This window comes from Ranitomeya imitator, chromosome 2, assembly GCF_032444005.1.
Source record: "Ranitomeya imitator isolate aRanImi1 chromosome 2, aRanImi1.pri, whole genome shotgun sequence".
Lineage (NCBI taxonomy): Eukaryota > Metazoa > Chordata > Amphibia > Anura > Dendrobatidae > Ranitomeya > Ranitomeya imitator.
The window spans coordinates 66,445,010-66,471,161 of record NC_091283.1 but is presented as its reverse complement, the minus strand read 5'-3'; the positions used below and the strand labels follow the sequence as shown (position 1 = coordinate 66,471,161).

Below are 26,152 nucleotides of genomic sequence, written 5' to 3'. Positions count from 1 at the left end.
ATATTTTATTCTGCTTGTGACACTTTCTAGTTGAAAGAACATGACATGCCCAGTAACTCACAATTTAGGAAAAATGCAAATATATTTTATGATGGAAAAAAAAATCTATGCTCATACATATTCATTGACTCATCTAGTCACTTCTACACTTATGGTTAATTTCTTATTATTTTCAATGACAATGAATGACAGGGCCATGACCAGCTGCCAGGCTGCTGTTAAAAAAAACTTTAATATGAGGCACCAATGTTCAACCTAGAAACGAATAATTGTTGGTGTTGAATTTTGAAAATTGGATTTACTAAAAAAGTTATTCCATCTTTATCAGGAATCACATAAACCAACCTAGTGATGACAAATCTTCAAAAATTCAAATTTGAAGTCTCACTCAAATTTGTACAGTAAATTCAGTTTGCAATGGACATTATTTGATGAGACTCAAATGTGCATTATTATTCACTTTCCAGATGACAGGGAAAAATAAACGTAAATAATTAAAATACTATAATCACCTTGCCATCAATAGTCCCTCTGCATACCCTGCTCCAGTTTATCTTCTTTGGTCTGGTCTTCATTGGGTCATTTTCGGTGTCTTCTGTTGCCCGCCTATCTTCAGTGTCTTTTGGGCTGAATATGCGATGCGATATCATAATTTGAATCACCAGCGAAAAAATATTTATTTCTTCTACAGTCACAACCCTTTTCCAGTATATCGCTTAAGTACAGTATGTCTGTTTATTAAACTGCTCATCTGTCAGTTGAGACACAGGTCTCGGGAGAAGTGTTTCTTCAGACTGCAACACATCCTTTCATGTGACGTGACTAGGATGGGCTGTAGTTTGAATTACGTGATGCTTGTGGAGGTGGCATTTTCTAAATTGTTGGTGAATCCCTTTAAAAGTACATTTCATTCCAACCAAATGAAAAAAAAAGAAACGGCTCATCGTAAAAGTGGATCTTTTTGTGTAGAGTATTTATTAGAAATCCAAGGTGGCAAAGTTTCTCCAAGTCATTCTTGTGTCACTATCTCCAATTATGGTGAGGGTTATCTGCTTAATGGTAACTGCTCCCTTACTTTACATAGAAAACATTCACAAATTGAGAGTTTTTGAAAGACATTTTATTCACAGTGAAAAATAATAGACATTTTAGTTGCTCTTGACATCCAATATGTCCACATTGCATGCGCTGTGTAAGTGAGACTGATACACACAGCATGTACAATGAGGACAACGTGGAGTCATGTTCTGTATCCATCACGACCGTTAATCCCAGGTTATTATAACATTCAACAAAATATAGTAGTTAGGTGGGCAACTTTATTGTTGGCTTAGATGCTCAACACCTAACAAAATACTGTACATTTGCAGAACTGTCCTTCTAATGAGGTACAAAAGGCATAAGCTTATGTTGATTTTTGACTGTTAGTCAAATAATATTTTTCCTGTATGTACAAAAAGGCTTTCCAGGCTTTTGCTTTGCTTTTCTACCAACATGGTGTTCTCTTTCGCTTTCATCCAAATAGATGCTTGTTTCCAGACAACTACTCATTCATTTATCGAGACAACTACTCACTCACTCAGTTGTATGCATACCAATATTTTACTTTCTATAAGATTTTGCTGCTGGAGGAGCTTAAAAGTTCTAAAGTATTTCTCTACAAAGTCAGTCGATGAGAGGAAAGCGAGATGACATGGTCATGAATCAAGCCAAGTTGTGCCCTCTTCATATTGAATGGGTTGCAGCCCCAAAAGACTATAAATACATATCATCAGATAGCTGTCGACTGAATTCTTGACAACAATTGTATTACACCACACACCTCCTTAAATTTTAGATTATATGGTAGCATTGACTTTGTGACCATAACCCCTTTGGCATAGGTCAATTCTCCCAAGTCTTTCTCTGTCCCCATCTACATTGAGGTTGGCTGACACAATGTGAGGTTTAATACTAGAGGACAGAACAGTCCTGATTGGGTACACCTTGTCATGGTGGGATGAATTTTATGCTTTTTTGATTAAAATAGTGTTAACTAAGTACCATATGTTATTAACTGTAAATGCTCTTTTTGTTTTCATCGGGATTTTGTCTGTAGAATATCTAAAGTGTGAAAGCGCTTTTTCACATTGCCTGTATACCAACTTGCACTCCAGCTCATTTCTTTGGTTTTGCTGTGATTTCTTTGTGCAAACAGGGGTGAAGCTCCCCTTTTTAGCTGGGTATTTCATATGTATAGCTTCTCATGGCCAGGTGTCTGATCAGTTAAGCTTGGTCCTTCTCTGTCCCCATCTACATTGAGGTCGGCTGACACTAGGTGAGATTTTAGTTCTAGAGGATAGGACCATTCAGATTGAGTTCACCTTGTTATGGTGGCATGGCATTTACCATTTTTTTTAATCAAAATAGTGTTAGCTAAGTAGCCTATGTTACTTACATGTACTTTTACTATTTACTTACCTAATTACTGGAGGGTTTATTCTCATTTTGATTTTATCTTGAGTTTTGACAGGTCAATTTTGCCTGACATTACTCTAATAGGTATGACTACCTTAAGGCCATCCATTGTAGACAAAATATAGGATTCAGGATCCAATATGCCAGAAATAAGGCTGATTTATATCTCCCTTAATTAGCTGCTAGAACAATTCTGTTAGCAATATATTAGTCAACCGATATTTAAAGAATTTAAGTGATTTGCCAGTAATTTAAGCAAAATACTTCCAAGCACGGATCTACAGGTGATTCTAACAATGCATGATAAGAGAGTGAACACAATCAACAGCCTCTAAATATGCAAGGATATAAATTGTTTATAAGCTAATAAGCTTCCATACAATTATAAGGGGAAGATCGGAACTTGACTAATTGAAACTGACTGATTTCAGATAAAAAACAGAAAGGAAAATCTTAAATTTATACAATTAGCAAGATACTAAACAGTCTTGTCTAACAACTTCATCTAAATGCCACTGTCAGTCTCATACTATCATTATCTAATTGGCAAAGAACCCAGAGGATTCAAATCAATTCAATCTTGATCCTTAAAATTAAATACATTATTATCCTACTTAATTTCAAGAAGTGAAATCATTGGTAAGATGTATGTCTTCTTTTTATTTTTTATATATTTTTTTCATTTTCTTCTCGCAGAAGAGAATTATACAAAAAAAATCAGCATTTTGGAGAACATGGATGTTAGGGCTAGCGGAACGCACCGAGTAAATATAGATGTTTATTATTATTGGTGCGTTTTCGCAGCCCGGGGTCCACCGTGCAGGAGGAACCTGCTGCTAGTGAATGGTGGCACTATTTGGCGGTATAGGCTAGCTCTGCTACTTCACAGAGTAGCCGTGATAGGAAAGCGCTTCACCCTGTTAGACTCACAGGAGCACAAGCTAACTGCCAAACTGATAGCATTCAGTGGTCATGCAAGTACACAATCTGCTCACCGGAGGTGCCGGTATTCTAGGGGCCTATTTCAGCCGGGTCCCTGAATGCAATCACACATAACCACACTGGCGCAAAGCACATAACTTGGATTGATAATAGTGCATGGCCATGCGGTCATGCAAACCTTTTATAGCTGCAGCAAGTACAGGACCTTCCCAGAAGGACCAATGGAGGCTGCCACAGAAGTTAAGCACCTTCAGGACCTTCCTAGAGGACCAATGGGAGTAGCTGCAGTATCTAAGCATGTGACCCTTGTTCTCCAACGAGAGATTCTACCCTGGGCATGCTCAGAAGGGGAAAAGCAGGACTTACTCCCAAAAACATCTTCTCGCCGCTGACCAGTACTGGCTACAATGGCAGAAACTGGAAAGGCAGTAGTAACCTTTTGCACAGAGTCAGACTGAGCGAGACGCTGGGACTGACGTCTCCGCTGAGCAGACTCCACGGCAGCAGGAGAAGAATGGAAGACCGCAGCGGAGATGGCCCGAGATTCCCCCTGTGCAGAGGCGGGAACTCGACCCCTAACAATAGATTTTTTTTAAAAATTGGTCAACCCAATATTTTAAAAATTAATTAACTTAATTAACTTTATATTTGAAAGTAATAAAGGGTCATTGGACATTACAGCTGATATAGTAACCCAACATTAATTTAAAAAGACTGTCAAGATAGTTGGATTGCAAATCAAAGTAGATTGGCTGGACATCACCAAGATCTTAGGACATAATTGCCTGTATTAAGAGCACCCAAAAGTGTTAAGCCAGTAAATTTAATGTGGCTTTATCGTCTCCAATTTGGTTTAAGAATATCGGAATATGTGTTGACGGCAAACAATTGTGGCAGTAGTACCAGTGGCCATGATTTTTACTGACAAAGCACCCCAAAAAATTCTAATCCATTCCTAAAAATATATTGACAAATTCATCTTGACACCATTATAATAAGGCTGAAGGTGATTGCTGTGCGAAAGGTCATTGATTATAGTATAACTTTTCAGTAAATCATCAAATGGAGGCTAAAGATAGCATTTTCCTCTAATTATTGGAAGTCTAAATAATCTGATCACATTTCACGATTTAGTAAGGTCGTTAATCAAGCAATTGTGATTACAAGTAATTGAATAAGTTACAAAACTGGTATAGGAACGTGTCCCCAGATCAAAGTGGCCTTAAAAATTTCTGTAAATAGGCACCAAAGCAACATTGTACATGAGATGCTTTAATGCATTTTTATATTACACTTTGCTAATGGTGGGCAAGACCCTGATTTAATTTTTTATGCTATATAATTGCATTGCATTCATTTATACAATCAGTGGTTTTATTGCTTCCATCTACCCTGTGGCACATTATGAATATTGTCTTATGTAGGTTTCCAACAACTCCATTGATTTTATCCGCTGGTCTTCTTAATAGCTCAATATAATTAAATTTCTGAAGACTCTTGCCATGATATTTCTAAATGGCATTGTTACCATTTTATATTACACACACTCTTGTTAGATGAAGACAAAATAAATGAAAGCATTAAACAACATGAAGGTCTTGAAGATCTTTTTCACCTTCATATACATTTAATTTTTACTAGGGCAATAAAGAAAGAAAAGAAGGCAAATCAAACTTTTTTGTTACATTTTCAATTTTTTCTTTCATTTCTCAGACATTATTACAGCGCACCAATGTTTCACTACTGTAAATATTTCAACATTTCCAATGATCAATTTTTCCACTAAGGGAGAATCTCTACTCAATACAGCTCTAATTCAGGTAATTGGAAATCATGCTAGAGGTTCTTAGGCTCCATACAGGATCATATTGGGCAGATGTTACCATGGATCGACTGTGTGACACATTCCACCTGTATCAAGAAGCTTCAATATTACATTTATTACATTGGCGTGATATTGTCAGGAATGTCACATGGTAATACTTGTTATTTTTGTATTTTATTAGACGTCCAGTTATTTTTAAAGAGTATCTTTCTGAGCAGCTTATAGGTTTTTAATGTTTTAAAAAATGTGCAACATCGACAGATGCTCTTGGCATAGTAGGGCGGTCTGATTGGAACAAGAGAGGCTGAAGAGACTGGACTGCACTTAGAGGATTTGAGCGGTTGTCCACTAGGAAGCCGGAGCCTATGCATAGGAAGACTGGTGAGATAGCAGCACATCAGAGGAAAATAGAATTGCAGCAGATCACAACAAGACTAGAGACTCAATAAAGAGGAAATCAACAGGTTAGAATGAAGGTAAGCTCAGGTACAGTTAGGGCCAGAAATATTTGGACAGTGACACAAGTTTTGTTATTTTAGCTGTTTACAAAAACATGTTCAGAAATACAATTATATATATAATATGGGCTGAAAGTGCACACTCCCAGCTGCAATATGATAGTTTCCACATCCAAATCGGAGAAAGGGTTTAGGAATCATAGCTCTGTAATGCATAGCGTCCTCTTTTTCAAGGGACCAAAAGTAATTGGACAATGGACTCTAAGGGCTGCAATTAACTCTGAAGGCGTCTCCCTCGTTAACCTGTAATCAATGAAGTAGTTAAAAGGTCAGGGGTGGATTCCAGGTGTGTGGTTTTGCATTTGGAAGCTGTTGCTGTGAGCAGACAACATGCGGTCAAAGGAACTCTCAATTGAGGTGAAGCAGAACATCCTGAGGCTGAAAAAAAAGAAAAAAATCCATCAGAGAGATAGCAGACATGCTTGGAGTAGCAAAATCAACAATAGTTAGACCGCACATGGAGTACTGTGTCCAGTTTTGGGCACCGGTGCTCAGGAAGGATATAATGGAACTAGAGAGAGTACAAAGGAGGGCAACAAAATTAATAAAGGGGATGGGAGAACTACAATACCCAGATAGATTAGCGAAATTAGGATTATTTAGTCTAGAAAAAAGACGACTGAGGGGCGATCTAATAACCATGTATAAGTATATAAGGGGACAATACAAATATCTCGCTGAGGATCTGTTTATACCAAGGAAGGTGACGGGCACAAGGGGGCATTCTTTGCGTCTGGAGGAGAGAAGGTTTTTCCACCAACATAGAAGAGGATTCTTTACTGTTAGGGCAGTGAGAATCTGGAATTGCTTGCCTGAGGAGGTGGTGATGGCGAACTCAGTCGAGGGGTTCAAGAGAGGCCTGGATGTCTTCCTGGAGCAGAACAATATTGTATCATACAATTATTAGGTTCTGTAGAAGGACGTAGATCTGGGTATTTATTATGATGGAATATAGGCTGAACTGGATGGACAAATGTCTTTTTTCGGCCTTACTAACTATGTTACTATGTTATAACAGTTGGGTACATTCTGAGAAAAAAGGAATTGACTGGTGAGCTTGGGAACTCAAAAAGGCCTGGGCGTCCACGGATGACAACAGTGGTGGATGATCGCCGCATACTTAATTTGGTGAAGAAGAACCCGTTCACAACATCAACTGAAGTCCAGAACACTCTCAGTGAAGTAGGTGTATCTGTCTCTAAGTCAACAGTAAAGAGAAGACTCCATGACAGTAAATACAAAGGGTTCACATCTAGATGCAAACCATTCATCAATACCAAAAATAGACAGGCCAGAGTTAAATTTGCAAAAAAACACCTCAAGAAGCCAGCTCAGTTCTGGAAAAGTATTCTATGGACAGATGAGACAAAGATCAACCTGTACCAGAATGATGGGAAGAAAAAAGTTTGGAGAAGAAAGGGAACGGCACATGATCCAAGGCACACCACATCCTCTGTAAAACATGGTGGAGGCAACGTGATGGCATGGGCATGCATGGCTTTCAATGGCACTGGGTCACTTGTGTTTATTGATGACATAAGAGCAGACAAGAGTAGCCGGATGAATTCTGAAGTGTACCGGGATATACTTTCAGCCCAGATTCAGCCAAATGCTGCAAAGTTGATTGGACGGCGCTTCATAGTACAGATGGACAATGACCCCAAGCATACAGCCAAAGCTACCCAGGAGTTCATGAGTGCCAAAAAGTGGAACATTCTGCAATGGCCAAGTCAATCTCCAGATCTAAACCCAATTGAGCATGCATTTCACTTGCTCAAATCCAGACTTAAGACGGAAAGACCCACAAACAAGCAAGACCTGAAGGCTGCGGCTGTAAAGGCCTGGCAAAGCATTAAGAAGGAGGAAACCCAGCGTTTGGCGATGTCCATGGGTTCCAGACTTAAGGCAGTGATTGCCTCCAAAGGATTTGCAACAAAATATTGAAAATAAAAATATTTTGTTTGGGTTATGTTTATTTGTCCAATTACTTTTGACCTCCTAAAATGTGGAGTGTTTGTAAAGAAATGTGTACAATTCCTACATTTTCTATCAGATATTTTTGTTCAACCCTTCAAATTAAACGTTACAATCTGCACTTGAATTCTGTTGTAGAGGTTTCATTTAAAATCCAATGTGGTGGCATGCAGAGCCCAACTCGCCAAAATTGTGTCACTGTCCAAATATTTCTGGCCCTAACTGTATGTGCAGAACCAAGTCAACATGAAGACTTTTATAGATGTGACAGAGCCCAGCTTAGTTTAACAGAAGACTTTAAATATGGGTGATAACAGAGTGAAAAATAATGGCGAAGAAGCTATATACCTGAATACTCAGGCAGTACAGAGTCACTTGAGCAGATCTATAAGTTCAGTAATTGAGATGTCATTAAAGTGCATTGGGTTATGACAGGAAGAAGATGGGAAGCTCAGCCCGGCGCTAGAGTTAGAAGAGGTAACAACAATGCACCATTTTGATAACTCGTCACATTCTTAAGATAATTAATATAACTTAACAATACACAAGTTATTTACTAATCTTAAGTACAGCATCAATTTACACTTTTTTTGCCCAGATATCACAGTGCAGTTTTATCTGAGTTAAATTAACCTTTCATATATTTGTATGTAACTAGTGCCAGAAGCTAGTTAGTCTCTTAATAAATCATTGACTTTAGTGGCACAAGTGAGAGCTGTTTTGCATAGTTTTTCTATAGAGCATTGCCAATAAAACTCAATATGCAGAAGGGAAATGTTTTGGATCTTCCGTTTGGACTGTTCGCCACCGAAGAGGTTAAACCCATTGATATAAAAAGATGTCTAGTTGTTATAGCTAAAACAAGATGGGGCTTATTTAATAAGGAAAATTCACAATACTTTGCCTTTAAGATTGTTTGTGTAATTATCCCCCAAAAATGTTATATAGTCTTTAGTTTTATATTTTTTATAAAAGATATATGAATCCAATATTGGGTCTGTAGGGAATATCACTTCCATCAAGGGGAGGAGAGTATATAAAGGGCATATTAAGGAGGACTAAATTAACTTTTGACTTTCCTGATGAAGCTGGAAGCCCAAAACATGTAGTTTTTTAATTGAATCTCTATGCAATGAATAATAATTTTTTCTAAGATAAGAGGTCTGGGTCCCCTTGAATTGGTGGGCAAGTGTGTTGGTGGTTATCCGGGGCGGAGGTTTCATCCAGCTGATGAGGAGTGAAGATTGAATGTAGAGAAGTTTTATTGGCTTGTCCTTGAGGGCTTGTGGAGAAGTTTGGTATGATTGTTCCAAAGGGCATGTGGTTCACACAGTGGAAAAAAAAATCACGGCAGTGTACAGCTTGATACGTGTAGGATAAGGTTCACCAGGAAGAGGGAGGATACCGGCAGTCTGCTCTCCCCCATATCTCCATGGTGTGAGAGGAAAATGCAATGTCATTTGGGATTTAGTGGTGATGTTTGGCGCTCCTCTTTTTTCTTTGTAGCTGCATTTTGATAACTCATCACATTCTTAAGAGAAATAATATCATTTAATATTACACAAGTTACTCGCTAATCTTACATAAGTTGTCAATTTACAAGCTTTTTTTTGCTTACGTGTCACAAGTGAGAACTGATTTGGAAACTTTTCCCATAGAGCATTGCCAATAAAACTCCATACTCAGTTTGGTCTCAAGAAGATCCAATCCTCAACCAATGATTCGTAATAATACAAAACACAAAAGTGTTTTTCAAACAGACAAAAAATTATAACTGGATGAAAGATGAAACAAGTCAGTCAAGTTCTACAGTTTGGAGTTAATAGCTAGATGCTGGCCTGCATGCTTTGATGATTAGAGACTACAACAAACCTTGCAATCACGATTTTCTCCACTCGCTTTTTATTGCCAGGATGTTAGCAAAAATAGAATCAGAAAAGTTATAGGCACCAAAAGTGATTGTGCTTTATTATTACGGTAATTGGAAATATATTGTAGAAAGAAGAAAATTATTTGTAAATGCGCATGCAGCCAATATACTGTATATGACTTGGTAATGGTCTTCAAAATTAGGTGTAACACCCCCTAAGTTTAATTTTGTATTCATCTGCCAACAACCTGTTAAAGAAAAATTTTGTCTAAAACATTTGTATAAAAAAGTCTATCCAGAACAAGAATATAATAAAGTCTATTTCCATAAGAATCTGTAATTGTTACAAATGAGCAGGTCAGTGTATATTTAATTTGCCTGTTCGCTTGTTTTTTCCTGGGAAATGTGATTTGCGGAGAAGTTATTCTCTGCAAATTGAATGTCCCTCATTATTCTCTGTGGTCTTTCCAGGTCCAAAGCACACGAAATGCAATATCTAAAAAAGAAAATAGAAGCAATCTGTTATATATGTTGGAATCCTCAGGCCTCTCATGCTCAGCTGGGACTTCCAGGCTTCACGAGGCTTGAGAGGGTTCTGCCAAATGTGCAGAAAGTCATGGCTTCATGATATCCCGGTTGAAAGCCTGGTTCAGTGTAAGAAGCCTGGGGATTCAAACACAAGTGGCTGGGGATCAGAAGATATGGTGAGGATAAGGTGGGTGGCAGTGAGTAGCTGATGGGCAGAAGAGGTGAGCAGTAAGGAGTGTATGAGGATTTTCCATTTTTTTTTTACCTTTCGATGGTCCTTCATAGTTTAGAAAAATGGCAGCCAGCAGCCACTACTTTCCTCACTAATCCTCACGGCAAAAATTTTGAATTTCGACAAATGCTAATTTTTGTAAAATGTGAGCAGAATTCAATTCCAATTGAATTTTTTCACTCATCTCTAGTAACTGTCTATTTGTAGCTGATGAGTCGTTCTTGTGCTAATGCTACTTGTAGTAACAGTTGGACTTTAAGTCACGAGTGACGCAACAGCAAATAGTTGATTTCTTAATTTTTCCGCACTTAGGCTGCCGTCACGCTAGCAGTATTTGGTCAGTATTTTACATCAGTATTTGTAAGCCAAAACCAGGAGTGGAACAATTAGAGGAAAAGTATAATAGAAACATATGCACCACTTCTGTATTTATCACCCACTCCTGGTTTTGGCTACAAATACTGAGGTAAAATGCTGACCAAATACGGCTAGTGTGACGGCAGCCTTACTGACTCTATTCTTCCCCGATAATGTCCATTATGCTGACTGAAGAACAGCTATAGAATTTATAATGATTTCTGTATTTTTTTTTATAGTCAATAGAATAGATCTCTGAGTATTTTACGATATTTCTTTTTTTTCTAATTTACGGTAAGTCAACCTTCTTGCTTAATGTCTTGGTGACCTTTAAACAACAAAACATAAACCAAATTACTGATATTCCATGTGACAATAGCATTGTGAACTTTTCATTTTACTATTGGTCAACATTCTGCGTTTAATAATTACACAGCTTCTTCATAAAAGTGACAGTGTGAGCAGTTGTGTATGTTGGTGGCAGTTTAGGAATAGAGTTGCTCTGTCAGCAGGCATGACCTTTTCATTGTTACCTGTCAGCTAAATATTCCTGAGTAGTCACATGCTGGGAGAGATGACGAATATAATAGTGGCAATTTTCTGAATAAATAGTTCTAGCGAAAATCATGTCTGCTTCATATCAGGTAATATTTCATGTATAGTTTGTAAAGAAAAAACAAGCTTAAAGGGAACCTGTCACCCCGTTTTTTGAGATTGAGCTATAAATACTGTTAAATAGGGCCTGCGCTGTGTGTTCCTATAGTGTATGTAGTGTACCCCGATTCCCCATGTATGCTGAGAAATAACTTACCAAAGTCGCCGTTTTCGCCTGTCAATCAGGCTGGTCAGGTCGGGAGGGCGTGGTGACATCGGTGGTTCTTCCTCAGCTTTATGTTGGTGGCGTAGTGGCGTAGTGGTGAACAAGCAGCGCGCGATCTGCGCTGTAATCCCTTGCATCGGTGGGGGCGGCCATCTTCCTGGGGCCGCGCGTGCGCAGATCGAGTGCTCTGCTGCACGGGGCTTCAGGAAAATGGCCGCGGGATGCCGCGCATGCGCATTAGAGATCGCGGCGGCCATTTTCCCAAAGCCGAGATGCAAACTCGGCTTTGGGAAAATGGCCGCCGCGATCTCTAATGCGCACGCGCGGCATCCCGCGGCCATTTTCCTGAAGCTCCGTGCAGCAGAGCACTCGATCTGCGCACGCGAGGCCCCAGGAAGATGGCCGCCCCCACCGACGAAAGGGATGACAGCGCAGATCGCGCGCTGTGTCTTCACCACTACGCCACTACGCCACCAACGTAAAGCTGAGGAAGAACCACCGATGTCACCACGCCCTCCCGACCTGACCAGCCTGATTGACAGGCGAAAACGGCGACTTTGGTAAGTTATTTCTCAGCATACATGGGGAATCGGGGTACACTACATACACTATAGGAACACACAGCGCAGGCCCTATTTAACAGTATTTATAGCTCAATCTCAAAAAACGGGGTGACAGGTTCCCTTTAACAGAGTCTATAGTTTATATGTAAACCTAAAGTAAAACTAATTGAAGGTTGATATGTGTGTGGTTAATATTTAAATAAAGGTTCTGATGTCAGAAATTGAAGATGATATAGAACCGTGCTACATAGGCCCTGCTTATCTTTCCAGAGATACAATTGATCAGCACATGTATTAAAAAAATTTAAAAAATTAAATAAAAAAAATAAAACTTCTACTAATTATGATTATACCCTGATGGTGATGACAATATATTGTACCTGTCCATACAATCTGGTGGCAGAGGACTATCACAACTCAAACAATGTCATTGATATCAACAGTTGATGAAGAAAAGCATCCAGTGGTGGACTACATAAAAAACAGCCAAAAAAAGTGCACTGATTCAGGTGACAAAACAAGAGACAAAACAAGAGTATCAAAACTAAAAAGGGGATCTAAAAAAGGCATTATATGGGTAATTTTTACACAAGATCAGGTAAAAGGTTGACCAGTAAAAACATGGCTATGGCTTACAAAAGGAACTTTGAAAATGTTAATCAAAGGCCTAGTATTAGCTGCACAGGAACAGGACATTTGAACAAATGTGAGGATAGATTAGTGTTATAATGATACCAAATGCAGAGTGTGCAAGGAATCAGATAAAACAGTGGACCGTGTGCTCAGTTCAGGTAAAAAAACCCATCCATATAGCACTTTGGTGGCAAAATTGATTAATTGGAACTGGCAAAAATAACCAGCTGCCCACAAAGAAGAATTGGTAGGAGGACACAGTGGAAAAGGTAGTTGTCAATGAACATGGGAAAATATTTTGAAACTACACCCGGCTGTGGATCATCAACATAGCAATATCTGGAGATAGCAGGGTCGAGGAGAAAGAAATGGAAGAGGCTGAAAAATATTAGGACCTGAAAACTGAAATTCAAAATCTATGGCACAAATCTGCAGCCATGGTACTAGTGATCATCGGCACACTTGGTGCTGTCCCCAAATCCTCGGGAAGCAAATACAATTCAATGTTGCCAAAATCACCATCATTCAACTGCAGAAAGCAACTCTGCTTGGATGTGCGCATACCCTACACCAATATAATACAAAACCCCAGGTTCTTGGAAAGAATCCGATTCATAATGAAGGCCAATATCAACTAGTTATCTGGCAGTTGTGACTAATAATAATAATAATAATAATAAACTATGGTGATAAATAGCATAATTTCAAAACAGTATATAACTGGTTTGCACACCATATAGACAAGTTTTATGGTAAAATCTAACCTCAGTCAATTTGTTCATACATTTCTAGGAGGAATATTAGAGGAATGGTATAAATGTTATTTAATATGGAATAAAAGTATTTACTAAAACAGACATTTTAGGAAAGTTGATAAGACAGACCATATCTAACTAGATAAAAGTTATGTTTAAGGTTATTCTATCGTTTCGTTTACATTGATTTGTATTCAACTTTTGACCAATTCTCTTGAAAATGTTTCACTCTGTAATATTTTTCTATAGTAGAGTATAGGGTTTAGCGACCTTTACTTTTATAGGATCGGGTCGGGTTTCACGAAACCCGACATTCTCAAAAGTCGGGTCGAGTGAAATCGGCCGATCCTATAAAAAAGTCGGGGTCGGGGTCGGCCGAAACCCACAACCCAATGCATTGCAATGGGTTACTATGGTTCCCAGGGTCTGAAGGAGAGGAAACTCTCCTTCAGGCCCTGGGATCCATATTTAAGTGTAAAAGAAAGAATTAAAATAAAAAATATTGCTATACTCACCCTATGACGTGCCCTGGTACTAACCGGCAGTCTTCCTTCCTTAGAATCAGCGCTTGAAAGACCTTCGGTGACGTCGCGGCTTGTGATTGGTCGCGCGACGGCCCATGTGATCGCTCACGCGACCAATCACAAGCCGCGACGTCACCGAAGGTCCTGCAAGCACTGATTCTTAGGAAGGAAGGCTGCCGGAAAGAAGCAGGGCGCGTCCGAGGATGAGTATATACCTAATAAGAATATACCCACCCTCGGACGCACCCTGATTCTTTCCGACAGCCTTCCTTCCTAAGAATCAGCGCTTGAAGGACCTTCGGTGACATTGCGGCTTGTGATTGGTCGCGTGAGCGGTCACATGGGCCGTCGCGCGACCAATCACAAGCCGCGACGTCACCGAAGGTCTTTCAAGCACTGATTCTAAGGAAGGAAGACTGCCGGTTAGTACCAGGGCGCGTCAGAGGGTGAGTATAGCAATATTTTTTATTTTAATTCTTTCTTTTACACTTAAATATGGATTCCGATACCGATTTCCGATATTGCAAACATATCGGAACTCAGTATCGGAATTCCGATACCAGATTCAGAAGATCGCCGACCTCATGGCCGACCCCACACAGGGTCGGGTCGGGTTTCATGAAACCCGACCTTGCCAAAAGTCGGCGACTTCTGAAAATGGCCGACCCGTTTCGCTCAACCCTAGTAGAGTACAGCAAATGTTTCGGTTATACGAAATAAACACTGCCTTAAGAAGTTTAATAAAGTTTACATGCCAAGTGCTTGGAATACTGTCATCCAAATTTGATAAACTGGAAGGATTTTCTGTAAAAAAAAAAAGTTTGTATTTTGTCAGTTTGGTCTAGTTATAATTTCCCCTTTGTAAACTCTATGCTCTATAGTGGGGTTTTTGCTGCTTGACAGATAATTATCTACAAACTTCTGCAGTAAAATCCTATAAACAATACAAATCCTTTTACTTCTCTCCTGTTTGTGCTATGTGGATTTCATTGTAGACAAGCATTTGGCCGACCGCTTGCAAATCTCATCCTATGCAACCAGCAGATAATCAACCGTCATGGTAACACCAATTGTGGAGCAACTGTGAAATAATCAGATTTGGAGCCCCCATGCCTAGATACTTGTCATATTTGATAGCACAATTATTTATCTGACTTGGTAAAAAGAAAAACAAATCCAGTAGAAGAGCAAGTTCTGAATTACTATAAGTTCTGTGTAAGCTCTTACTTGTTAAACACTTGTTGTAATGATTCATCACATCTCCACAAAATACATTTTTTCAACACAGGTCTTGATTAGTGTTGAGCGATAACGTCTGATATTTGAAAGTATCGGTATCGGATGGTATCGGCCGATATCCGAAAAATATCGGATATCGCCGATACCGATATCCGATACCAATACAAGTCAATGGGACACAAATATCGGAAGGTATCCGTAATGGTTCCCAGGGTCTGAAGGAGAGGAAACTCTCCTTCAGGCCCTGGGATCCATATTAATGTGTAAAATAAAGAATAAAAATAAAATATTGATATACTTACCCTCGGACGGGCCCTGGTTGTCACCGCTGCAATCGCCATGCTTTTCTTCCTAAGAATGAGCGCTTTAATGACCTTCGATGATGTCGCGGCTTGTGATTGGTCGCTGAGCGGTCATGTGACCGCTCACGCGACCAATCACAAGCCGCGACGTCATCGAAGGTCCGTAGCGCGCTCATTCTTAGGAATGAGCGCGTTAATAACCTTCGATGACGTCGTGGCTTGTGATTGGTCGCGTGAGCGACCAATCACAAGCCACGACGTCATCGAAGGTACTTAACAAGCTCATTCATAGGAAGGAAAACATGGCGATTGCAGCGGTGACAAGCAGGGCCCGTCCGAGGGTAAGTATATCAATATTTTTTATTCTTTATTTTACACATTAATCTAAATCCCGATACCGATTCCCGATATCACAAAAATATCAGAACTCGGTATCGGAATTCCGATACCGCAAATATTGGCCGATACCCGATACTTGTGGTATCGAAATGCTCAATACTAGTCTTGATTTTTAATTTTTAGTTGTTTTTTATGGCAACCCCCATGTGGGGATTCCCTAGCAACCAGGCAACCCCCACATGTACTCAGGCTGGCTAGTAGCTGTAAATCATTCAGCTGCCGCAATGAAAACAAAATCTCTGAGCACTAACAAATACTCGGAGGACACCCGTGCGTGCTCAGGAAAACCCGAGCAACGAGTACACTCTCTCATCACTAAATTTAAACCTTTTTTCCATTGCTAACGATGTCAAGATTACACATGCTTTTCATAAATTTTAAGAACTGTGCAAATTAGCAAGAAAGGTGTAATTCTTTCCTCAAACAGTGTTGACACATTTTTCTAAGTTTTTTTTATGACAAGAGTGGCAGAAAACCCTTGATAAATTCCCCTATGCTTGTTTATAGATAAATTCACAACATACGGACTCGTTCAGACATTCATGTTTGACATGCGTGTTTTATCCAGGCTTTGCACAGATAGAACTTATTCCCACAACACTCTATCTGCATGTTCAAAAGTCTTATTTTTTGCTTGCATTAAAGATTGATTGTCAAAAAAATGAAACAAGACAATTACATTTTTGATCCAATTTGTGGTTCAAACTTCCTCATTCACGTGAAGTGCTCAGTGAAAAAACTTGGACAGCACTCGGATGCCCTCCCTGAGTCATCTCAGTGCTGTCCATCTTTTTTCTTTTTAGTGTTTGATCAGTAGAAAAACTTTGAAATATTTTTTGTTCATTGCATATTATAATTGGATGCAAAACTGATGGTAAAAATGGACACACAGACTAAAAATGGTTGAACATTTGATCCAGAAAACTGATGAAAAAACAGACCGCTTTTTTCTAGTATGCCAAAAAATGGATCTCTAAATTATATCTAAGATGTATTTTTTATTACCATACAGTTATTATATTATCTATAAAAGTTACAAAAAACACTAAAAATAAAAAAGGAACATTTTTGTCAATATATGGTATTCCTTTTTTGTTTTGCTTACCTACGGTTGTCAGGCTCTTGAAAGGACTGTTATACTTCATTTGCAGAAGTCACTGATTCAGGAAGAATTAAACAACTTACGGGTATTTTTTGACTGTAGATGTTTAGCATTGAAGTAACCAATGTCCGATTGACATATTTGTCTGCAAGAATAAAATAAATGATCCTATAAAGATGGAAATTGACTGTATTTGTGATCTTTATGTCATGTACATCAATAGTAGATTGGACAATTTATCAGCTAAATATTAAATATAAAATAATTGCAAATAATCCTGCAATATATAATTCCTGTCTTGTTACCAGAATAGAAATTTAAGGGGATTCCGGCAATAATGAGATTTAAGATGTAAAACAAATAAAAAGTAGCAGTGTTGGCAGACTTGGACTGGCCCACAGGAGAACAGGAGACTCCTCCGGGGGGCTGCTGTGCAAGAGTGGGCCAGTACCCTCTTATATGAGCAGTACTTAGCACAATATACTTGAATCACTATATACAGATAAAGGCGGCATCTTATTCATGTAACAATCTACCCAGTTCATTGTTATATAAATTTGTGATTGAGGATAATGTCACATTTGCATGTAGCTGAAAAGTGGAGCTATGGAGTTGGTTACTGGTGGGCCCTTGGCACCCTAGTCTGACACTAGCAGCCTATATTATATGAGGGTTTTATATTGGTACTTTATTTTGAGAAATATTGTCAGATGTTTTACAGAAAATAATACGGATGCAAAAAAAGACCAGTTTTTATTCGTTTTCTTCCTACTGGTCCATTGAGAATGCCATACTTTGCTTTTCCAACTTACAGTTCCAGAGATTTGGAGCATTTTATATAGTGCTGATTTCAAAGATCTCAACAAGGGGGCATGACTTGGAGGATTCTGTAAAGGCATGACCTTGAGGCTTTATTATTGGGCCGGCATCACACTAGAGAGAAATACGGATGAGGGAGAGGCGCAAAAACAACGCATTGCACACAGACCAATATTTCTCTATGGGGCAGCTCCCATCAACCATATATTTCTTTGCCATATTTAACGGGCTGAGAAAATCGCAGCATGCTGCTATTGTCAGCATGTTGAAAGAAAAATACAGCAATGAAAGTCTGTGGGGGTGAGAAAAATACAGATTACACATGGACCACACGTCTGCCTTGCGAGAAATAAGTATCGGTGTTCTATAGAAAAGCCGGTAATTCAGTGCGGTGTACAGTAAAATCACACAGACAGGTTAGAATAGAATAGATAAAATAAATATCTACACATAGAATAGGTATATATATATATATATATATATATATATTGTGGTGTGACTGGTGGTCGCGTGGTTAATGGGAGGTATGTGTCACAGGGATGGATGCGCCCTGCGATGCAACCCAGAGCATTTTGTCTTTAGTGCATGTGAGCACTGCAGATGTTGTTTAGTGCATCTGGGTCCGGGTTGCGGGTAGCTATGAGAGATGGGAGGGTCTGGCTACCCATATACCTCACCTCTGAGTGGGGGCGCTAACTGTACCCTTTTTCCCTGCAGGAGGTTGAGGACCTGCAGTGAGTTCATGATCATTTGATCAATGCATGTGATATTACCTCACCTGTGATTGTGGTTACAGGCTACCTAAAGGAGGTGTGTTTAGCTACACATGGTAGTCAGTGTTTGGGAGTCTGCCAGTGTGGAAAGACTTCCATGTGGCCCGGCTGGACACTACAGAGAGACCGCGTTTAGGCTGTAGAGCCTGCGTGCTGGACATAGCACAGCCTGTGTGCCCACAGACCTGAGAGAGCGGAGCTCTACTATGGACATTGAGAATTTATCTGTCTGATGTAAGACTGTTTACCTTTTTGTTGCTGCCTTGATGGTTTATGGAGCAAAGAAACCCACATGTACATTGAAGAGAATGTGCCTCCTGTTTCCTCCTGCGCATCTGAGTGTGTACAATCCTTACTATATATATATATATATATATATATATACATATATATGTCATTGACGCACATAATGTTAGGTGTCGAGATCCCACCTCTGCACAGGGGGAATCTCAAACCATTCTTCTCCGGCCGCAGTGGAGTTTGCTCAGCGGAGATGTCGGTCCCAGCGTCTAGCTTAGGCTGATATTGGATGACTGGTTACTGCTTTACAGCTTCTGCCATTGTAGCCAGTACTGGGCAGCAGTGAGCAGATGTGTTTTGGACTAAGTCCTGCTCTTCCCTTTCTGAGCATATCCAGGACAAGATCTCTCATTGGAGATCAAGGGTCACATGCTTAGATACTGCAGCAAATCCCATTGGTCCTTTAGGAAGGTCCTGGAGGTGTTCTTCTTCTGTGGCTGACTCCCATTGGTCCTTCTGGGAAGGTACTGTTCTTGCTGCAGCAATAAAAGGTTTGCATGGCCGCACGGCTAGTGTACATTTGGAATTGTGTGTGTGTTGATGAGTGCAAGTCGTTCTTTAAAATCCCCTCTCTTGTGTATGACTGTTCGCAAAAGGTGGGTGCTTGATGTCTAGCGCCCGACTAAGCTGTCACCATAGAGACATACGCGATACAGTAGAGCGCTTTCCTATCCCAAGTCTGGGTGGTTAGTGGCATCCGCCAAAGTGGCACAGCATGCACTCTTGTGCTTTAAGTTTTATTTTCTGTTTCTTTGACACCCCAGTTGCCGTGTCGAGCGCAAGTGGTCTGTACGTACTCTAATCCTGTGTCTTGGGATAGAGTCCTGAGACTCCTTGCTTGTGCTCTTGGTGCGTTACTGGGGCCCTGTAATGCAACAGGGTTTGCCTCCTTCACACAGGGTGAAGTTATCCCGTGTGTGTATCCACATTGTACCGCCATATAGTCCATCATTACTGAGCAGCAGGTTCCATCTCTGCACGGTGGAACCCAGCCTGCGAACGCACCTTATACCATCTCTCTTATAATTTGGTGCGTTCCGCTAGCCCTAACACATATATATATTTAAATTTAATACAGAGCTAGATAGCATAAAAAACGGTAATTCAATTGTCTGCTTTTGCTAACTCCTTACCAAACCCGACAGGATATGAGACATGGTTTACATACAGTAAACAATTTCATATCGGTTAGATTTTTACACATTCCTCACTAATAATGTTAGTAGTTTGTGTGTGCAAATTTTTGGATTTTGGAGCTCTAGGTGTTAAAATAACGGGTTAAATCACGGAAAAAACTGACATGGGCTCCCGTGCAATTTTTTCCACCAGAGTGGTAAAGCCATTGACTGAGGGCAGATATTAATAGCCTAGAGAGGGACCATGGTTATTGCCCCCCCCCCCCGGCTTAAAACATCTGCCCCCAGCCACCCCAGAAAAGGCGCCTCTGTAAGAAGCGCCTATTCTGTCACTTAACCACTCTCTTCCCATTCCCCTGTAGCGGTGGGATATGGGGTAATAAGGGGTTAATGTCACCTTGCTGTCAATTTGACACCTATCCATTATTAATCCAATATTAGTAAAGGGTTAAAAATACAGACATTAATAATAAAGTATTTTAATGAAATAAAAATACACATGGGGTTGTACGCTCAATCCAACTGAGTCTGGCCCCTCTGCTATCTCTCAGCACCTATAGATTGAATATCTGAATTATTCCCAGTCAACTATAGTCATCTTCTTCAGTGAAGCAGCGGTCCTTATTGTTATTGTTAGGCCTCATTCAGATAACAAATTTTCGCACACAAATGCTATCTGTGTTTTTCACAGATACCACTCGGACTTGTGATAGTCTGTGCACCATTCACATGTCCGATTTCTTTCCTCAGACTGAGTGGTCCACAGAAAATATTGGAGACATGTCCGATTTTGATTGATCAGTAGGTGAGAATCATGAGGAAAAAATTGGACTGCATTTCGATGATATCCGAGTGCAGTCCAATTTTTAAGGGGACTGTCACAAATGAAGATGGAGAATTTTCTTTGATTTTTTTCAAGTTCTTTTTGCATGAGAAAATCAGATGACACTTGTACCACACCAGGGTCTAATCAGAATAATCAATTGAATTCTCTCGTACGTGAAAAAATTTAATGTCGGAATAAGGCCTTAAGAGTATTTGTCTACTGTTTTATGACATTCTCTTCCTACCTTTATTGCTGAGCTTAGCTTGCCTAAATCACCTTAAAATGGCTGCTGCATTCCCTGCCTCTACTTTTAGACAGGCCATTAGAGTACTTCTTGTTTGTCTGTGTTATATTATGCAATGTAATACCTGCTAGGCATTTTGGGTTAGTCCAAGGAATGTTGTGTTGTGCAGTTATGTGAGAATTCGGTGGCTGATGAAATCTTCTGCAATGTGAAAAATAGCATCGGACTTCTTTTTTGCAACTTGCGCAAATTGTTTGAAAATCCTGGGACCTACTTACATTAAGTCAAATTGCATAGAATCGATTTGCTTAACTAATCTGTACTATAAGTCTACGTAAGGTTCATTGAAATAAGCGATCGGTTAAATACATTTAATAAAACTAAAATTGAATGCATGAGTTGTTCCCTTAAATGCAGGATTAAAAGACTTTTACCGTCTGTCTACAGAACTGCACAACAATAAATTCAGCCACGTTAATCATTGTTCTTTAAAACTTGATTAATGGTTTATTTGCTGCTCCAGAAGATTGTCATTAATTTCATCTTCATTTTTGGCATTGTACATAGTTTGGTATTAAGTACAAAGAATGATGTAGTAATATTTCTGTTAAGAATCAGTCAAAATGGCAAAGCGAGACTGTGAAGAGGAGATTTATGGAAGTACATTTCATTTGTATTTAAATGCCGAGTTTTTAAGCTGCTCAGAGAATGTTAGAAATTAAATCTCCCGTTGTTTTGAAGATTACTTTTAAACCTTCTGTTAAAAAATGTATTTTCATCATATTTTCTAATCACCATATTTTCCATATAAAAACCAGAGTCAAGCATATGTGCAGTACAAAGAGAAAGAAAATTGCTTGCAATTGTTTGTTTTGCAGTTAAATAAATGACCTCTGTGGTCTGACTCTGCATGGTAAAGAAAAACAGTATTCTTCTGTACATGCAGATGGTTCTCCCATCTTCCAGAAATTAGAACAAACACCTTCTAACAGAAAAACTACAATGACTTGTTTTTCTCCCTGCATTCAATGTGACAGTGATGAACTTTAAAAGTGCCATCTCAGGAAAGGACACGTGGATTTTATATGTACAGTGCTTAGAATAAATGAGTACACCCCCTTTGAAAAGTTACAATTTTAAGAAGAATTTACAGAATACAATTTTTTCCAAAATTTTAACAAGACTGGACATTTCATTGGTTCCAGCCCACATCAAAAGCTACATTTAGTGTTTTGTATGACCTCCATGATGGTTACATAGTTACATAGTTATTAAGGTTGAAGGAAGACTATAAGTCCATCTAGTTCAACCCATAGCCTAACCTAACATGCCCTAACATGTTGATCCAGAGAAAGGCAAAAAAAAACCATGTGGCAAAGAGTAAGCTCCACCTTGGGGAAAAAAATTCCTTCCCGACTCCACATACGGAATCAATGTATATACCCTGTAACATCATACTTTTCCAGAAATGTATCCAGTCCCCTCTTAAATTTAAGTAATGAATCACTCATTACTAGAGTTGAGCGACCTTGACCTTTTTAGAGTTGAGCCGGGTTTCGCGAAACCCGACTATCTCAAAAGTCGGGTCGAGTGAAATCGGCCGATTATGGCGAAAAGTCGGGATCGACCGAAACACGAAACCCAATGCAAGTCAATGGGGCAGCATAGTCGGCAGTGAGTGGGGGCCAGGAAAACACCTAGAGTGCCCATTTTAATGTCAAAACCATCCATTCTTCTTAATGAAGCTTGTCAAGCGTAATTTACCTTATAATAATTGGAAGGCATTTGAAATTGGGGGTCATTTGGCTAAAGTTAAATAAGGCGCCGTGCTAGTGGCAGCCCATTGCAGCAGCAATAGTTTTGTTTTGTTTTAGTTTTGTTTTGTTTTATTTTGTTTTGTTCTACTTTACTTTATTTTATTTTGGAATTATTTTTGTTATGTGTGAACCTTTTTCTTTCTGAACCTCAGCTTTTTGGTACTCCTAAGGAATTTTCTTTTCCCCAATACCTTCTCCTTCTGAACTTGGATCCGCTGGAATGCTTCCCTTGGATTTATGCTGAACCCTTGGATTTATGCTGAACCCTTGGATTTCCCCTTGGCTGGTTGCTTCTGAACCTGGGATACTCTGATTTGTTTCCCCTGGATGCATACTGCTACCCACAGCTTTCTGGATGTATGCTTCTGATCCTTGGCTCCCCTGGAAGGTTTCCCTTGGATGTTTGCTGCTACCCGCAGCTATCTGGATTTACAGTGCATTTGTGATCACCTTGCAACCTAGGACTGGTATTATACGCACCTACTGCCAGGCGGCCACTACCTGTCTGGGAATTGGCACAGCTATGTCTGGAGGAGTGCACTGTATACCTCCCTACACGGACAGGCTTAGTGCAACTAACATGGGCAAGGTTTTGATTGATGTCCCTAAGTCTGTTCATAAACGTGTTGCTTACTCAAGGGTCCGACTTCTGGAGCTGCGCAGGCTAATGCCTTCTCCTGCGGTGGGTAGACCATGTGTCCCGTGTGAGGTAAGGCGACCCTACAGAGGCTGCAGAGCGGGCAAAAAACTTAAGGCAAGGCGAAGACGGTTTAAACCTGTAGTTCCGTCCATCATCATGGGGAATGTTCAATCACTGGGTAATAAGTCGGATGAACTGCTGGCATTAATACGGACCCAGAGGGAATACAAAGAATGCAGTTTGATATGTTTTACTGAAACATGGTTACGTGGCGAGATCCCGGACTCAAGTGTTTCAGTACCAGGATTTCACATGGTCCGGGCGGATAGAGACACTATGAAGAGCGGCAAAAAAAAGGGTGGTGGAGTTATACTCTACATAAACAATGGTTGGTGCAATCAGGGGCATGTGACTGTAAGGGAGCGCCATTGTTGTCCGAACATTGAATTGCTAGCTGTTGGCCTCAGACCTTACTATATTCCTAGAGAATTCTCGCTTGTTATTGCAATAGTGTTGTACATACCACCAACTGCAAACCATGAGGCTGCAGGTGAAGTGCTGTCAGGAGTCATTGCCCGGCTCCAGATGAAACACCCCAACTCGCTTACTGTAATCTCTGGGGATTTTAACCGGGCTAAAATGTCTACTGCCTTACCTAAATTCTATCAATTTGTTAAATGTACAACACGTGACAAAATTACGTTGGACTTACTCTATGCGAATGTCAAGAATGCTTATTCATCGTCTACCCTGCCGCCCTTGGGGAAGTCTGATCACAATCTTGTACTATTGTCACCAGTCTACCAACCTGTTGTTAGTACACAGCCTCCTAAGATTAAATCAGTTAGAATGTGGAATCCAACAAATGAACAGGCTTTACAGGATTGCTTTCATCTTACAGACTGGGATGTGCTGCTTGGGACAATGGACGAGTATACAAATGTTAATGAAGTGGTTGGTAGAGTGACTGACTACATTAACTTCTGCACTGATATGTTGGTGCCGACTAAAAAGATTAGGTGTTTTGCAAACAACAAGCCATGGATAACAAAGGAATTGAAGCATTTGCTCAACAGGAAAAAAAAGGCATTTAAACTGGGTGACAAAGAGGAAATTAAAATGATACAGCATGAATTGAAGCATAAAATAAAGGAGGCCCAGGAAGCCTTCAGAATTAAACTTGAAAAGAAACTGTCCCACAATAATACCAGAGAGGTTTGGGCAGGAATGAAATTACTGACTGGGCTTAAGCTGAGGCTTGAAAATGATCCAGGAACAATGGACAAGGCTAATGAGATGAATGAGTATTTCAACAGGTTCAGCAGTACATGTGTAATGCAAACTGATAGTGGATGGGAACTGGGTGCAAATTCTGCAACATCGATATTGGAGGATGAGCAGACCTATTTTAGAGTATCCGAAAATGATGTGAGGAGGCAGTTTAAGTCACTTAACATTGGTAAAGCTGCAGGACCAGATGGACTCAGCTCACGTGTCCTTAAAGTGTGTGCAGACCAGCTGTGTACTGTCTTTACGCGCCTATTTAATGGAAGTCTACAAACACAGAGGGTACCGGTGTTATGGAAAACTTCCTGTCTGGTGCCGGTACCCAAGACTTCTTCTCCTGCAACCCTAAATGACTATCGTCCTGTAGCCTTAACATCTCACGCTATGAAGGCCTTGGAAAGATTAGTACTTGCTCACTTAAGACCGAGGGTCAATGCTTTTATTGATCCCCTTCAGTTTGCTTACCGACATAGATTGGGGGTGGATGATGCTATCCTTTCTCTGCTACATAGGGTACATTCATTTCTGGAGAATGACGGAGCCACGGTGCGAGCGATGTTCTTCGATTTCTCGAGTGCATTTAACTCCCTGCAGCCACTTTTACTACACAAAAAGATGACTGATATGAAGGTGGAGGAGGGGATGAGAAATTGGATAACTGACTACCTATCAGATCGGCCACAGTTTGTACAGATGGGAGCAGTGGTGTCAAGCAGATTATTGAGCAGTGTAGGTGCCCCCCAGGGAACGGTGCTTGCGCCCTTTCTATTCACACTGTATACTTCAGACTTTCAGTATAAATCTGAACTTTGCCATCTTCAAAAATTTTCGGATGACTCTGTGGTTGTGGGATGCATTAGGGGAGATCAGGGGGATGAGGAATATAGAAGGGTGGTGTCGAATTTCGTGGATTGGTGCAATGGTAACTATCTGCAGCTAAATGTTAAGAAAACCAAGGAGTTGGTGGCCAACTATAGCAGGATAAAGTTGGAATGCTTACCGATCACTATTGCTGGTCAGGAGGTAGAGCAGGTGGAGAGTTACAAATATTTGGGGGTCCATTTGGATAGCAAACTGGACTGGAGATGCCACTCAGAGTTTGTCTACAAGAAGGGGATGAGCAGACTGTATTTCCTAAGGAAACTGAGGTCTTTTAATGTGTGTAGCAAAATGTTAGAAATGTTCTACCAATCTGTGGTGGCAAGTGCCATCTTTTTTGCAATCACGTGCTGGGGTAGTAGTGTGCGGGCCTCTGATGCTAATAAGCTGA

General features: G+C 40.0%; 1 protein-coding gene across 8 annotated transcripts in view; it reads right to left on the bottom strand.

The window, feature by feature from the left end:
- Positions 1 to 26,152, bottom strand: part of HTR2C (5-hydroxytryptamine receptor 2C) — an 834,275-nt gene that overhangs the window by 581,733 nt on the left and 226,390 nt on the right. For 5 of the 8 annotated variants that reach the window (XM_069746897.1, XM_069746896.1, XM_069746900.1 and 2 more), the window contains one exon: positions 17,044 to 17,185. The exons of the other annotated variants lie outside the window; for them this stretch is intronic. The gene's annotated coding sequence lies outside the window, so the exon portion shown is untranslated. The remainder of the gene's footprint in view (positions 1 to 17,043; positions 17,186 to 26,152) is intronic. 8 annotated transcript variants of the gene reach the window in all.